Source organism: Hyposmocoma kahamanoa, unplaced genomic scaffold (genome assembly GCF_003589595.1).
Source record: "Hyposmocoma kahamanoa isolate Upper Pololo Valley unplaced genomic scaffold, ASM358959v1 80, whole genome shotgun sequence".
Classification (NCBI taxonomy): domain Eukaryota; kingdom Metazoa; phylum Arthropoda; class Insecta; order Lepidoptera; family Cosmopterigidae; genus Hyposmocoma; species Hyposmocoma kahamanoa.
In genome coordinates this window covers 9088736-9116123 of record NW_020654051.1, presented here as the reverse complement: position 1 = coordinate 9116123, position 27388 = coordinate 9088736, and the positions used below count along the sequence as shown (strand labels likewise).

Genomic DNA, 27388 nt, shown 5'->3' with positions numbered 1-27388 from the left:
AGACGTACTTAAGTTTAGGGCAAGATGATATAAAAGTCTTAGGTAAGTATATCCCGCTGCAACTGGCAACTCATTTTAAATAATTATTGTTGTGGGATTTCTGCAGTATCACAAATATAAAGGCGGTGGTACCGATTATTTTTCCTATACACTTATCTTTTGACCTAGTGACGGGACGAACAAGTCGTGTGGCTGGTGTTAAGCAACATGCCTGTCCATAGCAATTGCAATGCCACTCAGATTTTAAATCGCAAAGGTCTGAGGGACACTACCACTGCGCCTGTCACCCTCAAACATTAGTTGTTAAGTCCCATATGCCAGTAATTTCACCTGCACCGTTACCCTTCAAAATCAGAACGCAGATTACTGTGCTCACATTAATGCTTGGCCGCTGAAATATGTAACGTGACAGTACTTCTTAGGACGAACTCTTTCACAAGGAGCTCTACTGCTACATTTTTACAATTTCGGTGGTCACTACCTATACAATTGTGCTTTTTATACTAGTTTCAAATTTCATGCATATCGGTCGAGGAATAGTCGAGTAATTTCATTCGAAGTGCAATCTGATTATATGCCAAGAAAGCTTCGCTCGCTTCGCTTGCTTCGCTCGTTACGCTTCGATGAAGATTATATTTACGTAACGTCCACATTTAGGAACGTGTTCGACATAAATTTCAAACGCACACGTAAACGATTTACTTGTTTTTGCATGGTGTCTGCAACTCGTGTTAATGCCAAGTAATAAAATGTAAAGAAGATATTTCTTGTCACTGTTCAGTGCAACAGGAAACGACGATGTCTTTAAACTTACATTAAACTCTATGACTCACACATACAAAACACTGAAATGTAACAGTATACAACTAAATAAGTGAAAACAATGTCGATAAACGAGAATGACAAGTTTCATCTCGTAAATAAAGGAAGCTTTTTATAGGTACGTGCAGTAGCTTGTTATTTATTTATACAAGCATACAATATAGACTAAAGTCATTACTTATATATAATGTAAATTTACGTGGGAAGTTCAGACAGTTGGTCACAAACATGTATAGAAGTAAGTACTAATTAATAAATGTTAACATCTATCAAACAATATTTAAATATTTGAAACAATAAGTACTAAAATAGAAATGTTAATCTTAGTACAAACGCATACTTAACATTAATTTCAATATACATTTTATGTCTGTAATGAGTGAGCAAATAACACTGTTAAATATTTATTTATTGAAGTTTCTGAACTCAAAGCATTATAATATAGTGATAATTTGTGCTGCCAGAAATGTGACTGTATACATGAAAGAGAAAAATATTGTTGCGTGTATAGTAAATTCTGTAGGTAAGAGAGGTAAAGGCCCATGCTTCAAAATTTTGGAATTTAGGTATAATCGTTACAAATATTGCTTTACAATGCTAAAAATCACGCAATGATACAAGACATGAAGTCCTGCCGTTGTTTGTTTTTATTTATACAACATATTTTATTTTACCTGAAGACAGATTTTAAATGCCTAATATAAATAATTGTTTGGCACTTAAGGTTCTTTACCTATCGCCAAATGTAAAAAATAATTCGGTGTAATAAAAATAATCGTAAAAGGAATGCATTTCCAATTTCGATTTTAATCAATATTGCACTTTCTTCATGATAAGGTTGATTTTTATAAAATATACAGATTTTTTGGAAACTAAAACACGCATTAATCTGATGATATACTTTGATAAAATCACGCAGCTTAGTAATTAGGGTCAGTAGCAGAGCAATCTGAAACTCTCATCATTCATTTCCCTTACGCAGAGGCGTGACATTTATTTCTTGCAACCTGTAGATACCCATCTAAATCTTTTGTATGTTACTGTACTACTTTAGCACTGAACTATTGAGGTAGATAATTAATATATTAAAATCAACCAACAGTTTGGGACTCGTCTTGAATGTTTGAACTTCCTGGCGAGGAAACTTCCGAAAACTAAGTGCATTGCATGCAGCAAGCATGCAATGCATGTAAGGGGTATTGCTGTCTGTGGAAAATGGTACGAATTTGTAGAGACTGAGCAATGTAGTCTGTATAAACGCGCAATTTACTCGCCGAGAAGCGCCACCGTGTAACCGGACCTTTACGAATTTTTAATCTCTCGTACATTATTTCCGCCACTCACGTTCCTATTTCTCTGTAATTGGCGGTTTACAAAGCTTGCGGGAACCGGTGAGAGCTGCCAAGCTCAGATATTAACCAACTTTCCTGGCTCGGGTTGTTTAAAATGTTTGGCCTAGTGAGTCTATGCCGCTGCTATAGACTCGGTTAAAGTTTTGGGTAGATTACGGCATAGCCTCACACCTAGCCAAACTGTTAAACGGTATTTTACAGCAACAGAAAAACAATGAAGATAGTGGTTCAGCTGACAAGGAGAACTAGTTCTATAAACTTAAGACACTTGGATTTTGTACCTTTTCAATCACAATACATTTCAGAATAAAATTACTACCAATCTACTTGCAACTACGTTACAAGTGACAAGAATCGTTTGCAACTTTGTCTGTAGAAAAATTTTTGTGTCATTAGTACAAAGTAAGTTTTCTAAAAATAATTATGTATAATTTAGTCTCAGTCACAATTTGAAAGTACCAAAAAGTTTATGCAAATACGTGAAATGTTCAGACTTATACAATTTCTTGGTTACGCATACCAATCTCAACTTCCTAGCACTATAAAATGACACTGAAGTTGATAAGGTATTGTAAAGAACTTCGCGGTAATCTACATCGCAACATCGGATACGTTTTAGGCCAGGCAACTCCACACATAAGAATAAATGATAAAGAATTTTATTATTAGTTGTAGATATCTAAATAAATAAATAAATATCCCTCAACACAAATTCTTTGGCGGCAGTAGGATTTATCATATTATATTATATCTTATATGGCGGTTTCTCCTAACATTCAAACCGGAATATAGCAGAGCTGCTTTGTTATAGAAATAAGTCAAACATTAATAGGTGTTTTAAATTTATGAAGCTGCTATTTACATCATAGGTAAGCAAATCACACTTGAAACCGCCACATTGATTAAATACTACTACGCATTCGTAAGGAAGATCCTTGTAGGAAGAATGAGTAAGAAACAAAGAAAACGGGGGGTTTCTCTTTGTAAATAGACAGTCGTTACGATAACTGTCTTGACAGTCATAAGTTACCTTCGCCTTTGATGTCAGCCATGTAATAAGCTCGTGCCGCATCAAGTACTTGTCGTTTCTACAGAAAAAAGAGGGATACTTTATTGTACGACCATACAGACATATAATGACTATGTATACAGCTGACACAGAAAAAATATACAGAGAAGCAGTGAACATGGAAATCGTCGTCACACGCCATTTGGGAGAGTGATGCGCCGATATACTATGTGTAAAGGTCCTCCCTTTCAGTAAAAATGTAGGATTTCGCTCGAGGGCCAAGGAAACCGGCGTTATATCAGCACTTCTGTATATTTCCTTTATTGTGTTGGAGAATTCGTAGAAAAAACATTTTTGTTCTGGAAGACTTTTTGCATTTACATTATACGATTATATAATGTATGATATTATAACTTCAAATTTACTTTACTTTAACTTTACTCGCTCGCACCTCAACAAAAAATAATCTATTCCACGATATTCCAGACATTTTGGGGAAAAACGCTCCGCTAGTTTGTTATTATTATTGATACAAAGATCGAACAAAAGCAAAAAAAATCCTTCGTTCTGACTGGATTCGAACCAGCGTCTGTTGCCTCAACGTGGCTACCGCTCTTACTCGTTATATCTCCTACTCAGTCTGTAGCTCAGTTTTCTCGAAGGATTTTTTCTTTGTGCTTGTTCGATCTTTGCATTAATAATAATAATAATAAATTTCATTCTAAGTTTAGTTTTACAGTAATAAAAACAGGAAGCTCCTTTTTAGCATAGCAATGCCTGTGTTCGGACACTCTGCCCTTCTACAGCCACATCTATAGTACAATTAATTTAGAAACTTAATTATAGTATAAGCACTTAAGGCAAATGTACTTATTTTATCCATATTATAATAATGTACAATACGTATCCAAATGAAATATTTTGAGAACACGCAACGAGAAGCTTTTGACTCGGATCAATATAAAAACCTATTTTCTGGAATAAATTTTCTTTTAAAACCGACTTCAAAAAGGAGGAAGTTCTCAATTCGACCTTATGTTTTTTTGTGTGTGTGTTACGCGATAACTCCGGTATTTGTAAACCGATTTTCATGATTATTTATTTGTTGGAAACAGGGTACCTCCATAGTGGTCCCATTTCATTTTGAAGAAAATCATCCACCTCTAAGGGTGGCTGATCACGCATGAATATTCATTTTTATAAATAGCGCCTAAATTTTACTTAAGGAGCAATTATTTTAATGGTTGGTTTTGCTATTCTCCAATTCAAGGCGTTTTTCTCTCTCAATATACTTTGAGTAGTGAGAACCGATTTTTATTTTCTCATGTGTCAAGTCCTGTATAGTGGCGAACTAGGGGATATTTCAATAAAACTTGGCACATAGATGTAATTCCACGTACTTTTGAGGTCGGTTTTTTAGTACTTTGTACTGAGAGTATTTTACTTCCACATTAACAAAAGTAAACTATTATAAATTAACAATTTTCTATTTACTTATTTATCTAAATGGAAGATTAATAGCTTAAAACTAAATTAAATAATTATAATAGTAACTGAGAGCCAATTACAGAACCTTACAAATATAATAAGGAACCTAAATGCACAATTTAACTAACTTGTTACATAAAATATTTAGGTAGAAGTAGAGGTCCTTGGGAAAGAGTTCGTCCAGGGTAGTACTGCCACCTTACCTATTTCTACCGCCAAGCAGTCATCTCAGCATTACTGTGTTCCGGTTTTGAAGTGCTTGAAATTACAGGCACATGGGACTTGTTAATTTGTGTCTCAGGGTGACAGGCGCAATTGGCAGTGCCCCTCAGATCTTTGTGATTTAAAGCTCTGAGTGGCACTGCAACTGCTATGGACAAGCGTGTAGCTTACCATCAGGCGCGCGGCTTGTTCGTCCCGTCACTTGATATTATAACACGCGTAATGCTAATAAAATTATATCAAAGAAACAGATCCACAAGTAATAAATCCGTAATAATTTCTCTCTCTGCTACTCTAATGTCAACTATCCATCATATTCATACCATTAATTGAGGTCCGCGTAGTATATCTCCTTCCATTCAGCGTCACCCATTTCATAGACATATCATCTTGCACACAATCTATAAATCTTTTCTTCCTCTCTTCCTAAAACTGCCACCATTATGCTGTCCTTAAATTCAACAAATAAAAGTGTTAAGAAGTCGGATAAATTCTGAAAGGGTAAGTGATAAAGTCCTAGGAAAAAAGAATCTCAACACTCTACCGTCTCTAATTTTTTTATGATACCAAGGTTACGGGCCGAACAACTATTGCATCCTTAAAATTGGATGATCTCGAGGCACTGTCTTTACGTTCAACACACCGAAACATAAAGTTGACTAGCACCGCTACCCTTCAAAACTGGAAAGCGGTAATCACATTACGTAATCACGTCAATCAGTAATCACGAACTCTTTCACAAGAAGTTCTGCGGCTACTAATTGATATTATAAAAAATGGTCACTGCGCAATTTTTTCCCTCTGTCGGTATTTTCAAACTTCCTTATTTATTTCTTCATCCATTCTTGTTACTCTTTAACAGTTGACAGCAAAAGCAACAAGTACTTATTTGCGAAATACGTAGAGTGAAAACATAAGGTAGCTTTTCAATTACATACGCTTTTAATATGTACTTGTTGCTATGAACGTACCGACGTACCTGTGAATCGGGACATTAATGTAAGTGTATGTCTGTAAGCACTATATACACGTATATATCTCTTTTGTTAGCACTACCGACCACCACAATGTACTCATCTCAGTAATGTGAATAGAAGCTATGTATTTGTATCTGAAACCACTGTACCACTGAATAGTGACGTAATGCTTTTAGCTATCAATGTTATAAAGTACGTACATTAGGCAGCGGGAGTTTTGCTAATCCAATAATGCGTTTCTATGAGTTTATCATCGAACTCCGTGACATTTGTCACGCTGTACGTGGATGGTAATAAATTTGTGTAAAAATTTTGTAGAATAAATATTGTAGCGGTTTGTATCAATGGGGTTCGGGTGCTAGTGAAGAGTGAGTAAGACCAAAAGAAATATACGTACAGTTTATTGAAACCAAGAAAGTAAAGGTACGAACGACATAAAGAAAACAGTGACAATAACAAAGGAAAAGGTGCCAAAACGAAGTGCATTTAAATTTAAAATTTCAGTCTAAAACGAAACTGCTAAAAAGTATACTTACTTAAATAGAATACGTACATAAAGATTTGTAGGGACTGTTACGATTCGATATCGTTATAAATTTCTTTGAGTAGTAAACTATATGGTTTAATTTAAAAAATAATTAAATGTATTTAACAGTTTATTTAAACCAAGAAACTAAAGGTAAGATAAAACATAGAGAAAACGGTGACTATAATAAAGAAAAAGGCACCAAAAACAAGTACATTTACATTTAGAATTCCAATCTATAACTAACTTGCTAAAAATACTATATAGAATATGTACATAAAGACATGTAGCGACTGCTATGACACGCTACAAATATAGTTATAAATTCTTTTGAATGGTTTACTCTATGATTAAGTTTACTTTTTACAGGTAATGGCGTTGTTAGTTAGGCCTACAAAGTAAGCGCTCTATTCAATAATAAACATCTGTAACTTATATAGAGTAACTATTTATATAAAGTAAATATCGAGTAGTTAATTTTGACCAAAATACGTGTTGTGTCTTAATTAAAGTATAAATTATAAAATTTAAAATCTTATTTGAAATACGTTATCATGTGTCTAAAATAAGAAATAAAAATACTCACATGAGGTGCACTGAAAATATTTAAATCAAAATTCATTATTTTGACCTCATTTATTTAAAATACATACCTATACAATCCTTACCACAAACAGAACACCACGAAAGTATTTGAAATATCAATTACAAAACACATTTTACACAGTAATTAAAATACGAAATACGTATTTGTATTTTTAATATGGTTTTCAATTCTAAGTAATTTAAATACTGCCCAACTGTGTCTGTACCCCATAAATAGGAATAAAATAAAGCACCCAACCATATAGGTTAATATTAATGTACCAACTCATGTCCATTTGGCACGGTATACACTTTATGGAAGTGTTTAAAAAATACCAATAGGCGTAGGAATGCTGAAATAATTTCCGTAAATATGTTGCTTGGTACTGTACAACAATATTTGTTCAGCATATCCAATACCTATACAAAATCTTTGAAGATAACAGTTTCCACACAAAGGTTTGGATTGTGGCCAGGGTAAACCGTCTAGAGCTTGCTTATTTGTTTATAATCAAAGTTTACGAGTACATTCAGAGCTATGAATGCGGAATTCAGAGATTGAAACATTTGGAGCTAGTACAAGAGGAATAGGATCAAGAAATACCGGAATATGGGTATATTCCATTATTATGCACAAATTACACGAAAGTGTGTAATATGTTTCAATATCATATTCAATATGTAATTTGGATTTGATCTGTTAAATCTTGGCGCGGTTTGATCTCAGTGGCCAAACGGTTTCCACTGTGGGCGCCGAATGCGGACGTCTCGGGTTCGATTCCCGGTAGGAACAATTTGGGAAATGAACTTTTCTAAATTGGTTCTGGACTAATTGTTCTGGGAAGAGCCATAGAGTGAAATCCGTTGCTTTGGTACTCACAGTATAGGGAAATCTTTAATTTGATGCTAGGCAATTGGTGTGGTTACCTGGCACATTATTGTTATTATTATTTATTTAAATCTCAAAGTACTACAATTTAAATAGTATGTTAAAAAATTAGTCACAAATATAAATGGTAATAAAAAGTCTCATAAAAACATTATGTACAAAACTATGTTAAAATATAACAAAGTCAAAATGAAAAAAAAAATTCTTCGAAAGTTTCCCTTGCACGTTGAAATTAATTATCTAATAAAAAAGTTTCATAGGAAATGAAACTATTTTTTCAGATCTAAATTATGTGTTATTTGTTTTTCCAAACTTACTAACGTTACGGGCCATTACAGGTCATATGGTCACGGCTGGCCAAGTTGGTAAAAAAGTTTCAGTCTTGTATAAAAAATGTATTCTCACTGTAGGTAGCTTGTTTCTAAATAAGGTGTTGTTCCCGAGATATCTAACAATCCCTTTATATTTTTAAACTTTTACGTTTGAAACGTCGGTTTGTTTGAAAAAACAAATATACGCGATTTAAATCCGGAAAAATTTCAGTTTCATTTCCTATGTGTAACAATCGCGAAAACCTAAGAACTCGATAGTAACATTAGTTACGGAATGATTGATTTGAATGTTGTCTTATATTTCTCAAGAAGAGGTATCAGGATTCTATGATGGAAATTCGTTCATTGCTTTTAATGCTTGTTATAAAATTTCACAAATACATAATTTGTTTCATGTGGTTTGTTTTAGTTTTATGACTTTCATTGTAAGTTAAAATGTAACAATTTGTTGTTTTAATTTTTTATTCGAGGTTATATTTTTAATTATCTCGGGATCTTTCCGGTAGTATTCACTTTACAAGCATGTGTATACGAAATTTAATTTGACATTTATCTTGAGCTTTCAGTGAAGGTAAATATCGTGATAAAACTTGCACGTCGAAGAAGGTACACAGCTTTAGGTAAATATACAATATTAATAAATTAAAACACAGTTTTTCTATCTTAAATATGAAAAAGAAAAACCGATTGAGCATTGTTATTCGCATCGTTTTAGTATCGAGAAACGAACCTGGTGAATTTCATATCTATCTAACGGTTAGATCTATTTAAGAGACGTCTCATTGTTGCTGTAAAGACGTCATGTCAGCGACAACATGGGTCGTTTCAATACGGTTACGAAACGGCACCTTCTAGGGAACATTTTCCTGAACTGAGATTAGGAAGGTAAAATGTTTATTAAGACCAAATCATAGAAAATTTGTAGCTGTCTCGTGTAAACTTAAGTAGTTTTTTCGTATCCATTTTATAATAATAATGTGCCAGATAACCACAGCAATAGCCTGCTCTCGGACTAGGAAATTCCCTGTACTATGAGTACCAGAACAACGGAATGCCCTCTGGGGTACTTCCCAGAACATCCAGACTAGAACCAATTTAGGAATTTCCCAACTTGTTCCTACCGGGAATCGAACCCGGGACCTTCGCGTCCAGCGCCTACAGTGCAAATCTGTGCAAAACTTTACCTTACCTGGAACGTTTGCCTGTTATTTATTTTGTGCTTTATTAACGTAAGGTTAAATTTACATGGCCTCGGATCGAAATGGAAACTTGTTAGTTTGTAACGAAATTGTACATAGGCTAATTAACTTTATATAAATTGTACAAAGTACAAAGTAGGTACGATACGGTAGCAGCGGGAATTTCGAGTCTGCGCGTCTCGGGAAGACGAGAGACCTGTTTTTTGAGGACGGAAGAACACGTAACTTATCGCGATTATTAGTCAATTACAAATGTCTATAAGAATGCAAATAACAACGAAGACCTTATGACCAGACCAATTCTTTGCCTTAAAATAAAGTATTGGAACACAGATTTGAAGTCATACTGTAAGTTACATCTTAATGATGTAAGTTACATCTTACAGTATGAATGAAATTGAAATAGAGTTCGACATGTTTACGTCACAAAGACGACGTGCTGTCCACACAGCATCGTCTTTAAAATATATTGCACGTCTCACAATTCCATTTTTAATAATCCAGAAGCGAGGTTAATACGGTAACAAGGGGTTTCTTGAGACTGCGCGTGAAGAACAGTCTAGAGAGTCTGTTTTTGGCTCGTATCTAGTTTGTACGTTACACAATTGATATTAAGTTCATCATGTTAGGGTCACAAATATTCGCTTCCATTTTATTCTGCTGCATGCTGTATTAATTTGAGCGTTAGGGTCAAGGTTATATTTTTAGTTAGTTGTGTTGGTTTCGTAACACCAACGAAAGCCAGTTCTTTTTTAAATGGTTCTTAATTATTTTTTTTTATTAATTTATTCATTTGCATTGGTAGACGGGTATATATTTAAAATATTACATACACTTAGTAAGTGCATAACCACAGAACAATAAATACAGTAGAAGGGCTTAGTACACGTGTGCCAATAGTACGCGAAGTTCCATACATTTAAGCTTTAAATGTAAACCTTATACCGCTGCAATATGGTCGCTTCTATTTGGAGAACTAAGTAAACATGTAGAATTTGTCATCGTCCAGCTATTGACTGTTAGATGCCAGCACATTGATTGAGATTTCAATATAAAACGTAGTAAGTACCTTGCAATAATAGTTACTGAACCACAGACCACATAAATACTAGTAATAGACTGGTTAGTGGGCGGGGCCCGCGTTACCTAGCTTATGAGCAGACGTGCATATGAGTGTCAACAGTGCGTCAGTTGTCGTTCAAATGTGATACAAGATTATTTTGTGGAAAAAATAGATATGCCGTGTTGTGCCATTATATCATGCCGCGTAAGAAGCCAAAGTTTAAAAAATACTCCGGGAGTTCATTTCATCGGTAAGTACTAAAACTCTGTATTTCCTAATATTTTGAACAATAGAAGACTAATATTTCGAAACAAAAATATTTTCTTGCAACCAATTAATAACAATATACATTGGTTGCTAGCAATTGCTGCCGTCAATAGAATAATTCGAATGACGCTCAATGAATTGCTTGCACTAGCGACTTACACTTGGTACTGGGTCCGCGTGTTGTAATCAAATTATCGATATGTAGAAACTCTGTATTTAAAAACCCGATTTTGGTTTAGTTTAACATCTTTTTTTTTATTATAGCGGTACCAATGTATAAACATAAATTGTTTACAGGTATTTAAAAGCTAACAATTTTGATACTTTTTTTTTTATTATAGCCGTATCAATGTGTAAACATAAATTGTTTACAGGTATTTAAAATCTATCAATTTTGATTACTTAAATGTTTTAGTCCCAACACTCGCAAAGTTTATTTTTTTAATTTTCAATTTAAGTAAAAACGATATATTAACCGAAAAATTCATTAAGAAATAAATCATTTGGTTAATCAGGTAAATATATGACATGAAACTCAGAGTCGCCTTCACAATTATAGACCACATCTAAATGTGAAAACATTTCTGAAGCATTGTCAGGTATTTTTCGTTAAGTTTTCATAAACAAATGATTTGCCTTCGGAAATAAGTATCTTCATTTTCTTGACAAGCTCGTCGACACTATAGGTGTTGTCATGTTCAGTCAGTTCAGAAAGAGGTAATTGTTAAACAAATATATCATATTTCAGGGAGAATAAAGATTTTTATGATGACTGTGTTTTAATATTCAGCCCTTCCAGTGATCTGATTGACTTGAAATCTAGTAGGTCAATGTTGAAATAAAAATCATTAATACTGTGATTGCTGCACGTAGCTACGTATACGCATACGCCTGCATAGCTAATATCAATTAATATTTGCGTGTAGTAAAACCTTATGCTTATTTGGTAACAAATGTGTGCATGTAAAAGTCAGCTACGCCAGTTCTCGAAGAAATTGCTTTAAATGCCGTTTCTATATACTCCGTGGTTAACCCTAATTATAGCAAGTATAAAGCAATGCCTAGTTCAATATTCCGCTAGTTAGGAAACATAATGTCGATATCAATTAAATGTCACATCCCTGTCCGGAGATTGCCAACTTTCTGCTTTTGTTCCAAGAAGTTGAGGTTCATAGGATTCTTAGCTTTATGTAACTAGTAATAATAAAACCTTATTAGATTGAAATAAGTTCCAATTTTTTTACCAAAAGGTTTTTATAATTGTTTATTTTCGTTTGATAATTTATAACCAATCAAAGTTATGCTATCTTAGTACTAATGTAAGATTACGTTTTCAAAAAGAGTTTCTTGCTTATTATTCTCAGAGGAATCTGCCTTACGAATGAGCGGTAGAGTTTCACCATTATAACTATTTCGAGTGTAATATAATAATGCTTATCTATGAATAAAGATTATTTTGATTTTGATTTATAAATGTGTGCGTGTGGCGACACCGGTTTTGATACTAATGTTGCTTGATACCATTTCCATCCTTTTCTTTCTTCCGTGTATTAAACTTTCCACGATATGCCAACTGGGTAAAATTCCCGATTTGTTATTTCTTTTTAAATTAGAAACTATGACTAATCATTATCAAGTTCCATAGTATTTCAAATTATGAATGTGTGAGTTTTAGCGACAACGATTCTAATAATAATCGAGTCTTAAGGCACTTCCATTTTTTTCCGTAGGCATAACAAATAAATGACAATTTTTATGAGCTAAAACTAAAATCAATAACACAATTTCATTACAAGTAAATAGTTACATAAGTGAAGTAAATTAATATTAATATTACCTACTTACGAAAAAGATTCAAAATATTCATTAACTGGGTGATTGCATTTTTTATTTAATAATAATTTAAGATTGTTACAAAATCTTAAAAAAGCGAGTGCTATTTGATTTCTTTGCAAAAGATGCGTATTTTGTAACTATTTCTAACTTTTTGAAACACATGTAGTAACAAAATAGGCAGGCCGAGTTATTAATATTTCGCAATTGCTTGACATTGTAAATGAAACTACTTTTTCCGGATCTAAAATAGTATATTTGTTTTTTCAAGCAAACCAAGGTTGACAGAGATGGTATTAGTCATCAAACAGACCATTAATGCAGACCAACCTGCTGAACTATATAGGTGGGTCTGCATTTCATTATTTTGCAACTCTTATACATATCTGAAAAGGTCAGTTTTATAGATACTATATTGAGTTTTAATAGCCCTTCACGGAGCCTTCGTTTCATATAAGTATGAATGAGATCTTTTATGGGTGTGGCAGTAATTAAGACCGAGTTTGCGGAGTGTGAATAATTCCCAAAGACCAAAGACCGAAAGGATCGTTTTGAATCGACTTTGGTAACTAATTTCTTGAGAATTTAATACAAGTTTAATGCTTTAAGGATCGTTAAACTCAAATCGCTTTAGACCAGGGTGGTGTAATAAGGTTTAAACTTTAAGGGCGGAATAACACCTAACTTGTCAGAACCATTTGTCAATTACAAATGCCTATAAAATTGCAAATAACAGTAATCGTCCTATTTACACCTTAAAATAGAGCCTTGGAAAACAGATTTGAAGTTATGTAGCTTACAGTATGATTTAAATGAAAATATAGTACAACATGTTTACGTCGCAAAGACGGCGTGCTGTCCACCCAGTATCGTCTTTAAAATATATTGCACACTTCACAACTTGAAGTAAAATTTTAATACCCCTTTGAAGCGAGACTAACAGCTTAAAGGGTTATACACATTATAATATACTATAGTAGGTATAACATAATTACAATTACAGGAAATAACTGTCCGCAAACCAGCGCCTTAAGGAACTCAGGTATATGCTGAGTCAGCACCCTTCCACTACTATGACAAAAGTGTTTTGTTTTTCCTCTTGTATTCAATCTGTATTTTTGTCATATTAGTGAATAAAATGTTTATTTGTCCCTTTGTCTAAGTCTACGAATTAAAGAACTGAGTGGCACTGCAACTGATTAGGTGGGCGTGTCGCTTACTACCAGCCACGCGACTTGTTCTTTCCGTTACATGATATCATAAAAGACCTTCCCACGCAATTAAAAGAGCTGTTTAAGCCGTGATATGCAGTGATGAAATATGAAATAAGAGTAACCTTTGAGGAACGAGCTAGTGCATCACTCGCGACATTAGGTAATTCACAATTCACGTGATTCCAATACAAGAAATATGTATAAATATAAATATGACCTACCTACTAAGGACACAACACTAATAATTGCCAACACACGTAATGGGGTAACAAGAGAACGACGCAAGAAACACCTGAAGAATAAAAGCGGCTTAATGCGACAACGTAAAATATTACAACTGAAACAGTGGTCAACGTACACGTGACGCTTTTTACGAGACATAGGTAAGTTACAATTGGGGTTGTTATAGAGATCCAATTCGAAAAATTCTATCTAAATATAAAATACAAAAAAAAGATTCGGCTATTGACTGACTAATTTCAAGTTCATGCGCGATAACCATTTAAAACAGTTAACATGAAATATTTTTTGTTTTAAGTACTTAATTAACGAAACGGCGTAGCTGTTTTTTTATTATGGAGACTGAAAATTATCATAACTCCATGTAACATTTTAAGTAAAAAAACTGGTTAGCAAAACATTGAGTAGACTGGTCGATAAAGCAACTGCACCAATAACTGATTGTCGATAAATTACTCTCTTTCTGTCCCCAAGTATCGATATGCTTATTTCATTACAGGCATTTACATTTTTTAATATAAAATCTGCAAATTATATGCCGCATTTTAAACATGAATAGATTTTATAAACATTTTTTTGTATAGCACTATTTTTTATACAATATAAAAAATAACTATTGATTGCGGAGTTACTGTTGATACAAAAATCGAAGGAACACAAAGAAAATTTCTTCGAACCCGCTGGATCGATCAGGTGTGAGAGCCGTTAGCCCCGGATTGGCAAACAGTCGCCGGGTCGTATCCAGACAGATCGAAGAAAATTTTCTTTGTGTTAGTTCAATCTTTGTGTCAATAATAACACCAAACTAGTGAGGTATTTTCACAAAAAAAATCGTGTGATACAACAAAATAAACTTTGATTTCGGATTTAAAAAACTTCGCGTAGTAGTTCACTAGGTATGGACGTCTACGTAATAGAAATAAAAATCACGGTCTTGAATCCCTTAGGGACAATAAGTTGGTTCGTGTGTGGCCCATAATAAAACTAATGAACTTAATGGTGAGTAAATGATGGAAAACTCGAGGCTCCATTAGCGTTATGGAGAACTAGTTCAAAAACTCATCATACGGCTTATTTGGTTATTACTATAGAAAAGGTAGACGTTTCCAATGTTTTATGTTCTACAAATAATATGTTCCACGAATACGCATTTGCCATAAAGATCACATACTTTAGAGTACAGCATATACATATATATGGTTTTTGTTATTTAATGATGACTCTTCAGAACTTAAGAAGATAGGTCTATGTTATCTACCAAAGCCGCAAGAAGCGTAAAAATTTTGAAAATTGGTGTTTTTGGTTAGAAGATGTTGAGTTAATACAGTCGACTGATAAAACAGGTTTCCTGGGTATGCAAATTTAAACGCTATTTATATTGATATAAGCGAGTGGTCCGAATTGTATATGAGGGGTATTTGTGCGTTCATAGAAGAATTTGTAGTTGTATTTATAATTTTGTATTTGTGATTTTTATGCGAACGGCACATCACAACACGGGTGAATTTCACTTTCCGAATTTCAATAGCACTTTTTGAGTGATTTTTGTAAAACCCTTATTTCTTTTGGTTTTAAGGTCTTAAACGTACAAATAACTTCAAGCAATGTCAATAATTATAAAATCACAGAAATATTTAAGTTAAATACAACAAACAGCGATATTTTAGGTCACACGAATGAGATTGCAGTAACTCGAATGATTTTCTCACAAGCATAAATGATAAAGACGGCACAGTAATGAGAAATTATTATTACAACACACATTTTATCGTTCACAAAAGAACATTTAACTTAATTTAACATGTAACAAATATTCTTGTAAAAAACGTCTTGTAACAAAATCCTTCTCATCAGTGTAAGACCATCTACCTATCTATACGTAATTAATAAATAAATCTAAATAAGTATTTTGTTAGTGTCATATAAACTGTATTGTACATCAATGTATCATCATCACGACCATCAACATCATCATCATGATCACCATTACCATCAGCATAATTACCATTCACATCATCATCACAATCATCGTCATCATCACTACAATCATCATCGTCATCATCACCACCACCATCATCGTCACCACCGTCATCACCACCACTATCACCATCTAATTGTTATATTTCAAGTAAATATTTGGCTTAAAGTAACTACTTGACTTAAAAGTAGACAAGAATGAGAGCGACAATAATGATATTTGGATACATTTTTAATTGTCAAGTGTCTAAAATACGCTGGACCGTTATAAAAGTGCATGGATTTTAAAGTTCCCTTTGTCTGATAGATGTACAATAAAGTTTATAAGACTATTACGTAATACTTATTTAGACAGATTGCTTTACATGAATATAGAACGATTTAGTCACTAGCGCTGAAATTGGTATTTAAGTCGATTTTTTGCTAAAATGGAGATGCACAGGTTACTTCACTGTGTACACTCCAATCCGACAGGAGCCCCTTCACACGTGTGCGAAGGGTGAAGGTGATGCGGTATTAACTTTTGTTATTAGGAGGCTATTAGTTGAAGTGACACTAATGATAAGAAAAATTGAAATACATTTTGTATTCCCAAGAAAACACGTTTGTTTATAATAAATTGGAAAGTTACGGTATGTATTCGACGTAAAAGTTATTACAGTTTATCCTCGATGGGAAATATTGCGATTTCCACGAGTGTTTAATTTTTTTTCTTCTTTTCTTAAAATTAGGGTGAACTGGAACTGGCTCCCATGAATGAGAAATTGACCACTTTTTGAATTTTTATTTATTACTGTGACATAGTAAAGTAGTCTTTTTATGCGTAACACAGACTAAATAAGCAAGCAATCATATTAAATAAATAATGCTTAGCATTCATGTAATAACATAAAAGTTACTGAAAGGGACACATTTTTGGAGGTTATCTGAAAACGACCCATATATGGAATTCTGAACTCTCGCTAATATTACTACGCATCACTTTGCGCGTTTGCACACTACATTCGATTCGTATTCGTTCCGTATCCGAAACTATATAAATCTAGAAAACTCGGACCCACATCGAATGTCGCTTGTGCACTAAGTCCGATTCGAATGCGAGAAAATATAATATAAATATTGCCTGTACACCTATAGACATAAAGTGACCCCTGTGACATTTCGGCTCGTCATTTCTCGGATTCGTAACAGATAGTAATCGGAAGTAATACGCAAACACTCTTAATACATTTTATTTTGATAATTTGTATAACATGCCGTGGCAAGCCCACGGTGTATGTATACAATACGTAATAATCGTAACGAACGACGTTATGATGAATATGATGAATGGGACATGTTCTGGGTACCAAAAAGTTGAGTGACCAAAATCAGAGCATCTATTTAAAACACTCTCCTTAGGCGAGGACCTTTTAGAACCTGACGACGACTTATTATTGTTAAAAAATTGATTTCAGGATTCTTTGGTAATGTGCCTTCTACTAATTAACTGGGTGTTATGATTAATGGTTGGATATTTAGATGCTTTCATACTTAAAGTTCACTTTTCCATGAATTGATGTTAAAATATTGAAGCTTTTTATTAAAATATATAAATAATTTCTTTTAAATCCGAGGATTCTAAATAGACTATTTTTATATATTAAATACGTAATTTTTTGACTCTTTTTTTTATAATATCAAGTGAAGGGACGAAGAAGTCATGCGCCTGATCGTAAGCTACACGCCTGTCCATAACAGTTGCAGTACCACTCGGAGCTTCAAACCGCACAGATATTAGGGGCGCTGTTACCGCGCCCGGCACCCTGAGACGTAAGTTGACAAGTTTCATGTGCTTGTAAGTTTATCAGCACCATTACCCTTCAAAACTGGTACACGGTAATGCTGACATTACTACTTGGTGGCAGAAATAGGTTGAGTGACAGTATTTCCCTTGACGAACTCTTTAACAAGGAGCTCTACTGCTGCTAGTAAAGGTTTCGGTAAAAAAAATTCCATTTTACGTTTTTCACTTTTTATATGCGATAAAAGTTAATATAAATGTTAATATAAATATTTGTAATGTTTATTTTCCTTTGATTTTATACCAAATAATTCCGTCAATCCCGGTCTCGTGGGATTTTTTCGATACAAAAGCGTTTTCGCACCAATGACGTAACGTAACGTAGGTAAATAAGCATCCGATTATCCGACCACTAGTTATTAGAGTGATGACTTTCTTTGTTCGTGCAGATTGACTTTGTATCTAATAGAACCCGAAAGTTGACGAGAACGTTTAAAATTAATGAATAACTAAATAAAATTTACTTCGCTGCTCAGTCTGTTTTAAGCAACGAGTATTTTATTAAAAATTTTGGCATTTTTAAAAATTGGACGGACTCATTTGTAAGATTTTTTATTAAAAGTAAACCTTAGGGCGCCTTCCCATTACGTTGTAAAGTTTTATTTATCGTTGGACGACTGTCGCTTCTAGCTTGTTCCCATTATCTCGACTGTCTGTCGTGAATGTGTCGTATATTTTTTTATCGTATATCGACAATTTATCGGTCCACGGCAACCACTTTGTCGTTTGCACGACAGAAACGTTTGATGCACAGCAGTCGCCTCTATGCTCTTTTGGAAGTCAGTAAGTGTGTTCACTCCCGTGTGGAAATGTATGAAGATGAAATTTTAATAATGTGTTACTTTATAAAAAGGCGGAACACGGGCAGACAACGACAAATAAAACGTAACGACAACAGTAGCTGCGATTATCTGCTGTCGCATTTCTATTGTGACGTTTTATTTATCGTCTGATGGCTGGCGTTCTAACTCTTTCTATTGTCTTGATAGTCTGTCGTCGTAACGTCAATATGGTGAACGACAGTTAACAACTTCATTTAAATACACAAGTCAGGACACTTTGTACTACACGACTGTTTTCACGAAATAATGTGAACGCGCCCGTACAGGATAACTCTGCAGTCTGTCTGAAAAATGTAGAAGAAGAAGGTACATTGCGCACAAGAGTACATTGCAAAAGCTACATTTGTTAGTTGCCAACCTAAAATGCAATGAAGTCATTATAAAAAAAAAACATTGAAAACTGTCACATGAATAGCGAGTTCTTTCGCGATTGCTACACATTGGTAATGAATTTTTACTTGTCTATCAGTCAGCCGTGACTAAAGAACTTAAAGAAACAAATAGACGCAATTTATATCTAAAAAAATCCCAACATCATGTGCTTGTATATAAGTATAAAATTTGATGGATAAATATTGTATTAAATTTGAAGATACTGAGGCTCTAATAAAGTTATAAATGTATTACATTTGTCCTTGAAAATACTTTTTGTTTCGACATAGGTACTTGCAAATATATTCTACCCATAGTTAAGGTATTGTTAATTTCTGTTTTGTGATTTATTTGACTTTCTTTTGTAATAAAATTATTACATACAAATATTTTCATACTTAAAAGAAAGTTTAAATTTTGAATGGAAATACTTTATTTTCGAGACGATATATATTTATGTACTTTTTCACTTTATAAACATCTTACAAAGTAGCCACTATTGTTGATGAAAGTTGAAATTCTAAGACCACGTTAGCTTATTGTGGTAGATCATTGTCTATAACACTCTCTTTACAGCATTATGGTTCCTAGACTAGTTTTATTCTTAGCACAACTAAACGATTTGTCTCTCTGCACTTTGCAAAGGATAAAAATGCAAGTTCAAAGGAAAACTCGCGGTAATGCTCTGGGTATTGGCACAAGGAGAAAAACTCAATTGCCTGTTTCCATTTCTTTTATTTCTCGTACTCCATCTAAACAGCGCGGAACATTATTACAGTGCAAGATGCAAGCTAGTTCATTTACAATTTGCTCACTGAAATGCTTTTCTGTGAGTTGCTTCTTTCGAGTCACTATTGTTTCATTTCCTTTAGCAGGAATGTGCAAATAGTTAATGTCTCTACGAATGACAGTGTCTCATAATTATTCGAATGCAAGTTTAAAATTTGTATAGTTATAACAAAAGGTACCAGTGTAGAGATAGACGTTACTCTATTGTATTTTTTTAATAACCAATACGTCAATGGCTTAATCATAGCTACCACAGCGGGCGTTCATCCGATTTAGGACAGAAAATTCGAAACATTGGTTTATTGAACGGCGCCCGGATGGTGGATTCGCTCATAGTCGTTCGGGTAATGAATTTCATCGGAACATTGTTGGCAGCCTTGCTTTAAAATATTTTCGACGTAGTGTTGCTAGGTCCCAACCTTATAATTTTAGACTATGGAGATTTATGCATTACAGATCACCATATATGGAGCGGTCTTAGCATGTGAATACAAGAAACCATTTTACTGTCAAAATTGTGCTCCTTTGTAGTGAACGATGGAAGGAAATTGTCAAATTTATAGATAGAGAGATAGCAATCCCAAAAATCTTTGGAAATACGGAGTAGATATTTCAATATATATTTTGTAAAACATATTCGACATGGCAAGTCATTGGGATTCAGGATAAGAATCTCATAACAGAGTGAACACACAAAAGCAACTACATGTTAAGTATAGGTCACAACGTAGACCAGCAAGTGTTACGATCTTGTGTAATGAAGTTGCAAAAACAACAGCAAAGTTGAAGAACATTCAATATTCGAATCTCACGATCACGATCCACGAAAATATCACAAGAAAGTGATCTGTGCGGCGTGAATTTGTGCGTATGAGCGTGCGCAAGTGTATAAGTGTGCACATGGTGTGCACGCCTGCGTGCGAGCGTGTGTGCGTACATATGTGTGTGTGAGTGTGTGTGTGTGTTCGCATAAAAATATAGGCACTAAATAAGCAGTTGCATGAAGGAACGTTTTTTACTTTTTTTTATAATACTAAGTGACGGGATGAACAAGTCGTGTGCCTGGTGGTAAGCGATACTGGGCACTGCCACTGCGTCCGACCCCCTGAGACATAAGTTGACAAGTTCCATGTGCGTGTAACTTCACCAGCACATTTACACTTCGAAACCGGAACACAGTGATGCTCACATAAAGCTTTGGCGGCAGAAATATGTAAGCTGGCAGTTCGTCTCTAGACGAAGTCCTTCACAAGGAGTTCTACTGCTACTAAAGGTTGTTGGCTAAGCTTCGCCATGTGATTTCATCAAGTGACTCCATTTTGCTCTTACGTCTACCGCAATCGTAGTAAAGATTTTGAAAGCTCCATTGTAACGTTGTGTAATCGATGAGTGTTTATTGTTAAACGCTAGATTACTGAATTTCGAACCTATGTAACTTCCAATGTTGGCATGACGTAAAAAATCATTTTATCTTTACGCTGTATTTTTATTCAAATATGGTGTCGAGTTCGTATGTCGATTTTTGATTACATTGAACGTTGAGACTTCTTAATGTATTGTAATGCTGTCGACGACTTGACTATTTGTCTCGGTTTATACAGCTCTGATTGGCTAAGATTTAAGTTGCGTGTTTGTGGCGAGTTAAATTAGTAACTGACCTTTGCTATGAAAGAAGACAATACATTTACAAATCCACCCCTATGTGTCTGCACAATTTTGCACATAATACAGGCACTTCGCAATCTCTTGACGCGTCGATCGGTCAGGGCCATGTCAGGGCAGGTAAGATTGAACGCTATCTTCGTATCTTGCCGTACAACTAATTAACAGTGTTTGCTGAACTCATACTTTCGATTACTTTATAGTAACAACTTAATGTTAAATGTAATGTATACTTGTACTAAATGACAATTGGCAGTGCACGGTAGAAGCAAAGTGGTTTTTGGGACGCTGTAATAATTATATTATATCCATGTAAATTCTGTTTTTATAATGAATAAAAAAAGAATAATTTATTTGACTATCACAAATGACACCACTCATGAATAATCTCAGTACAGAGTACTAAAAAAACCGACTTTAAAAGTACGTGGAATTACGGCTATTTGCTAAGTTTTATTAAAATATCCCCTAGTTCGCCACTATACAGGACTTCATACTGGAGATAATAAAAATAGGTACTACGACACTACTCAAAGTATTTTGGGAAGAAAACGCCTTGAATGGGAGAAATAGCAAAATCAACCATTAAAGTAATTGCTCCTAAATTAAAGTTAGGCGCTATTTATAAAAATGAATCTTCATGCGTGAACAGCCACCCTTCGAGGTGGATGATTTTCTTCAAAATAAAATGGGACCACTATGGAAGTACCCCCTTTCCAACAAAAAAATAATCACGAAAATCGGTTCACAAATACCGGAGTTATCGCGTAACATACATACAAAAAAAAGAAAAAAAAGAACATACACGACATACAGTCGAATTGAGAATCTCCTCCTTTTTTGAAGTCGGTTAAAAAAGAAACAAAACGGGGAAAAAATTAAAAACAATCAAAAATATTTACACTTGAACATACATGATATATTTTGGGTACTCGCAAAATGTTAGGTGATCAAAATCAGAGCACCCATTTAAAACACTCTCCGTAGGCGAAAACCTTTCAGGACGAATATTCGCAGATAACAATAATGAATTTAGGTACAGTACACTGTTATAGGCACGCTTTGAATCTGATGACGACTTAAATATTATTTCTTTCACACATTGGCCGTAACTGCGGTTAACGTGGTCCATTCTGCAGTTCCAATTTTCGTTGACGCGTCCGAGCATTTCGAGTGGTATTTGGCGAATAACGCGAGTAATGTTGGCTTCCAGTCGCTCAATCGTACCCGGCTTATCTGTATAAATTTTGGACTTTACATGGGGTTACGTAAAGGAAAAAGTCTAGGGGTGTGATGTCACAAGATTTTAGAGGTGCAACTAACGGAAAGAAGAAAGGTGGTAGCTCAGTGAGAAAACGAATGTTTCTCAAAGGAGAGGTGACGTTTAGAATCTCTGTCGCAGCATTACTTGATTAGTTGAATAATTTTTTGCACTTCCACGAAGTTAGTTTGTGCACACGGCGTATTTTATACGCGCCGCAGACGCGTTGTAGTCAAGCGTATGTATCACGCATTTTGATAACAGATAGTTTGTTAATTTACAGATAGTTTGAAATTAAGTGACTACATGAAATTCTAAGTGTAAACTCCAGTGGAGTAATTGCAATGCGATGTTGGCACGCGTTTGAATCGATACTCTACAGCGCGTTTGCGGGTCGCATACACGCAAATGACGCGCGTTTACGCCGCCATAAACGTGCGTTGGCGAAACGCGCGTCGTCGGAGCGTATAAAATACGCCGTGTGTAGCTCTTAGATATTGTGTTTATTTTATATGTCTTAATTAAATCTATGATCTTTATGGTAATTACATTATTGGTTGATGTTATCAACTTGTATCACAGAGAATGTTTGCAGCCGATGAGCGGTTACTGGAGCCAGCAAGAAAAGGTTTTCTTAGAAAAAAGAAAGGGCTTCTTGGAACGAAACGATAGTCTCAACAAGATGGGATCACAAATGAACAACATTTTAAAAATTGGGAACCAGTGCTAGCTTAGCTAGTATGGTACTACCACTATGCCCACATCCTTATCGAATATGATTTTATGAAGCGTTTTCAATTCTATAACAAATGACTGACAAGCGTAAAACGTAAAATGACCAACAAACCATACGTACGTACAACAAACGCACCTAATTCGGGTTCAGACGATACAAATTTAATGACATCTCTCGAGGTGCAATTGAACCCGGGACTGGATGCGACTGAAATTTTATTATTTTTGACAACAACTGTTGAGTTCCGTTGCAATTTTAAAACGACCCCGGGTTCAGATATCTATCGATACAGAATTACGGTCTTATTTTCATGAAACGTAACGAGAGCATTTCGCATTGCACCTACTTACAAATAAATCGATCGTATTAGAACAAAATGTATTAGCAATTTTGTTTGGAAAGAAGTTTTGTTTGAAAGTTCTTTGTATGTGACAAAGTGTCTGCCTCAACGTTGTCTTTTGAATTAATGTATGAGGCGAAAACTATTTACGCCTGAAGTTGCTAGATCTTTCAGGCACCATTGCCAGAAAATTCTAGCAATTTCATTCAAATGGGGATATTGAATGCTGCCTATTTAGTTCATGGAACATATTGCTGTAACATTATCTATGTGTAATAAAATTTCGCAATTTGTCATATCTTTGGAGAATACTTTTAAAGCAAACTGCGCAGACTTCAATCATAAACCAAATATTATGATGTGAAGGTGAAGTCCTCTTTTGCAATTTTTTTCAAAATCCAAAAGCCCTTACGCCATTACAGCTCTCCAACCCGTGGAGGAAGGGTCAGAGAATATTTCCGTTTTTAAATCATTGATCCTCCATAAAATGTCACTATTCAATTGATTGCGGTAAATGAATGGTCCGATCGTAAGAAATATTATTTTATCCAATAAAAATAAATATTCATTTTTTGTATAAAATATACACATAGATAAAGAATACCTTGATAAATTTTACAAATTCACGCATTTTACAATGCTTTAGTTATTAAATTTGCCTCAAGTTACATTAATTCTTTTGTTTACCGGGAACTTTAACATCATATTTGTAGAATCAAATATGAATCCTAAAAAGTACACTTACTTTCAGGCACTAATTGACTTTAGACGTGATTGAAATTTTGTGAAAGCAAAATTTATTAAGGCACTAAGTATAGTTCTGACCTAGCCAAGAAATATCATCTAAATAAATTATAGACCCCGATTGTTAATTCTCAAAAGTTCAACAATGATTTTAGTACTTTAGTATAAATGTAGGGCGCAGTTATGGCAGACAAACCAAATGGCAAACAGGTAAATTGAAATTGTAATTCGATCAAATACTTAAATTTAAACTTTAGTATATTTCTATTATTCTCTATAAGAACTTATTTGTGTATCGGAGTGGAAAATAGGCGTGTTTCTTGTTATATGACAGTTATATCAATTCCTGTTTAGAAGTGAAATGCTTCTACAAATTTATTCAAAGGTTAGGTTAGGTTAGGTAAAGTTTGAAATGAACCTATATTTGCCATTAGGTTTTCTGACCAAAATCCCCTTCTTCGTGTTCTCACTTTGTAATGTTATTATAGATAGTATTCCACGACAATATTGTCCGATTATTAGTAATCTGCGACAAAATATCGTACAAGAATTGCGAACGACTGGCGTATACCTTGTCACTCAATAGCACCGCTAACTCTGCCGAGGTGAGCAGCGCAATTGTCGTAGCGGTTGCGGTTGGAGGCTGGCCCTGCCTGTTGTTCGTCTTCTGATGCAGGGCCCTTACAGAAATCCGACTCGTTGAATTTTGGATTTATCTAATTTTGTTTAAATCAGATCGTTGAATGATCTAGGCGGATTTTAATTTCTCGCCTACGTTGTCTCCGAAGAGATACATATCTCTTTTCTGGTTAATAGTGTTTCTTTCAAGCCAAGAGAGAGATGCCAGGGTGACATTTATAATTTTTAACTACTTCTTCTAAAGTATGTGTAAAAGCATTTGCGCACTACGCCCGGTTCGTATTAGTTCCGAATTCGAGAAATAACGATCCGAAATGTTACAGGGATTATTTTATCTTTAGGTGCACAAGCGACAACCGAAATGGGTTCGAGTTTTCTAGATTTGTATAGTTAAGGGTTCGGAACAAATACGAATCGGATAAACGCGCTAAGAACTAGCCTATTGGATATATGTATTATAAAATATATTGGTTCTGTGTACCGTCTCGGGTTTCTCTCAGAGAAAATTGTAAGGAGCTGATATCATGGCTGTGGCATCACAGAACATTTACTCAAATATTTTATATGCCCGTAAAAATATACATAATTTCAATAAGAAAGAAGATATCCATAATATTAACCTTATCATTTCCTAAGTTTAAAAACTACATTAAAAATATTTAGTTCGAAAAATCATATTACAAAATTGAAGACTACGTGTTAGATAAAGATGTATTGAAAGACGACACGGCTCCACAATCCACACAAATTTTATTCAAAGTGTATTCCATAGCATTTAAGTTTATTTGAAAAGAGCAATCCCTAGAGTTTCTTGCTCGTTCTTCTCAGGGAGGTCAGCATAATGAGCGAGCAGTAGCTTAAATGTGACGTTTTCAAGTGTAAATTTATGTTACCTATGGAATAAATAATCTTTGATTTTGACTTTGATAAATCGCTGAGAATAAATCCACGAAATATTGATTGACAATTACGATGCTTAAATATAATTAATGGATAGTGCCTACTATGGAGCCTCCACCATTTTTTAAAAATAATTTACATCAAAGTCAAAGTCAAATGTCCAATAAATATAACGTAATAATCCTTTTCGGGTAAAAACACGACAGTGATTTCTTACTTGTAAAGAGTCTTCCTACGTTCTTACCTGTTAAGAAAGAAATAAACGGTGCTTCTTCTAATTAGTCGAATCACGTTCGTAAAGTCTGTCCGATGAACATTGTAATAAGTGAACTTCGGGTGATAATTGAAAATATAAAGAAATAATAAATAAATTGACTCAACATAAATGCGCACTAATCCCTGACGACCTCCGTGGACGAGCGATTTGCACATCGGTTTTTATGGTGTCGTCATCTCTGAAGTCCCGGGTTCGATCCCCGGCCAGGTCAATGTAGAAAAAACGAACTTTTCTATATTGTCTCGAGTCTGGGTGTTGGTGATACCGTTGTTGTTTCCAATTTCCATAACACAAGTACTTTATAGGAATTGACATGGTCAGTCAACCGTGACCATGGGACCTGTAAAGGGCCCGAAACGTCGGTTTGTTTGAAAAAACAAATATACGCGATTTAAATCCGGAAAAATAGTTTCATTCCTATGTATAACAATCGCGAAAACCTAAGAACTCGACAAGTACTTTAGTTACTTACTTTGGGATCAGAACAACGTATGTGATGTTGTCTAATATTTATTTACATAGATTATGACTAAACTTGGATATAGTTAATAGTCCTTTTCTATGCACAGTAAGCACTAGGCATTGTGTCTCTACCATGAGTTTACTGTGACAGTTGTTGCTAGCGATCGCGTAAATTGCTTCACAATTTTGTATGACAAATTATACAGTGCCTCTTACGGTCACAAAAAGAAACAATATTTTGTATATAAACGTTTTACGTTGTTGCTAGCGATAACTGTCACTGTAATTACCTTTACATCGAGTATATAACCAGAAAAATAGACGAAATGTCATTTAATTTGTTTGAAAAATTTGGCAGAATAGCCAAATTAAACTGCGCTCCGATTGGCTAACCCTAATTCGAAACAATTGACGGGTGTCGTCAATTATTTTACTTCAAACCGACCAGTTTAACTTGAGCTTTGCTATAATGGACAGAAAAATTACATATTATATATTTAATTACCGATGAAATGTGATTCTGTTT

General features: G+C 34.4%; 1 long non-coding RNA gene across 1 annotated transcript in view; it reads right to left on the bottom strand.

Annotated features, from left to right (window-relative positions):
* Positions 1-27388, bottom strand: part of LOC113233879 — a 118109-nt gene that overhangs the window by 68566 nt on the left and 22155 nt on the right. The window lies entirely within an intron of this gene.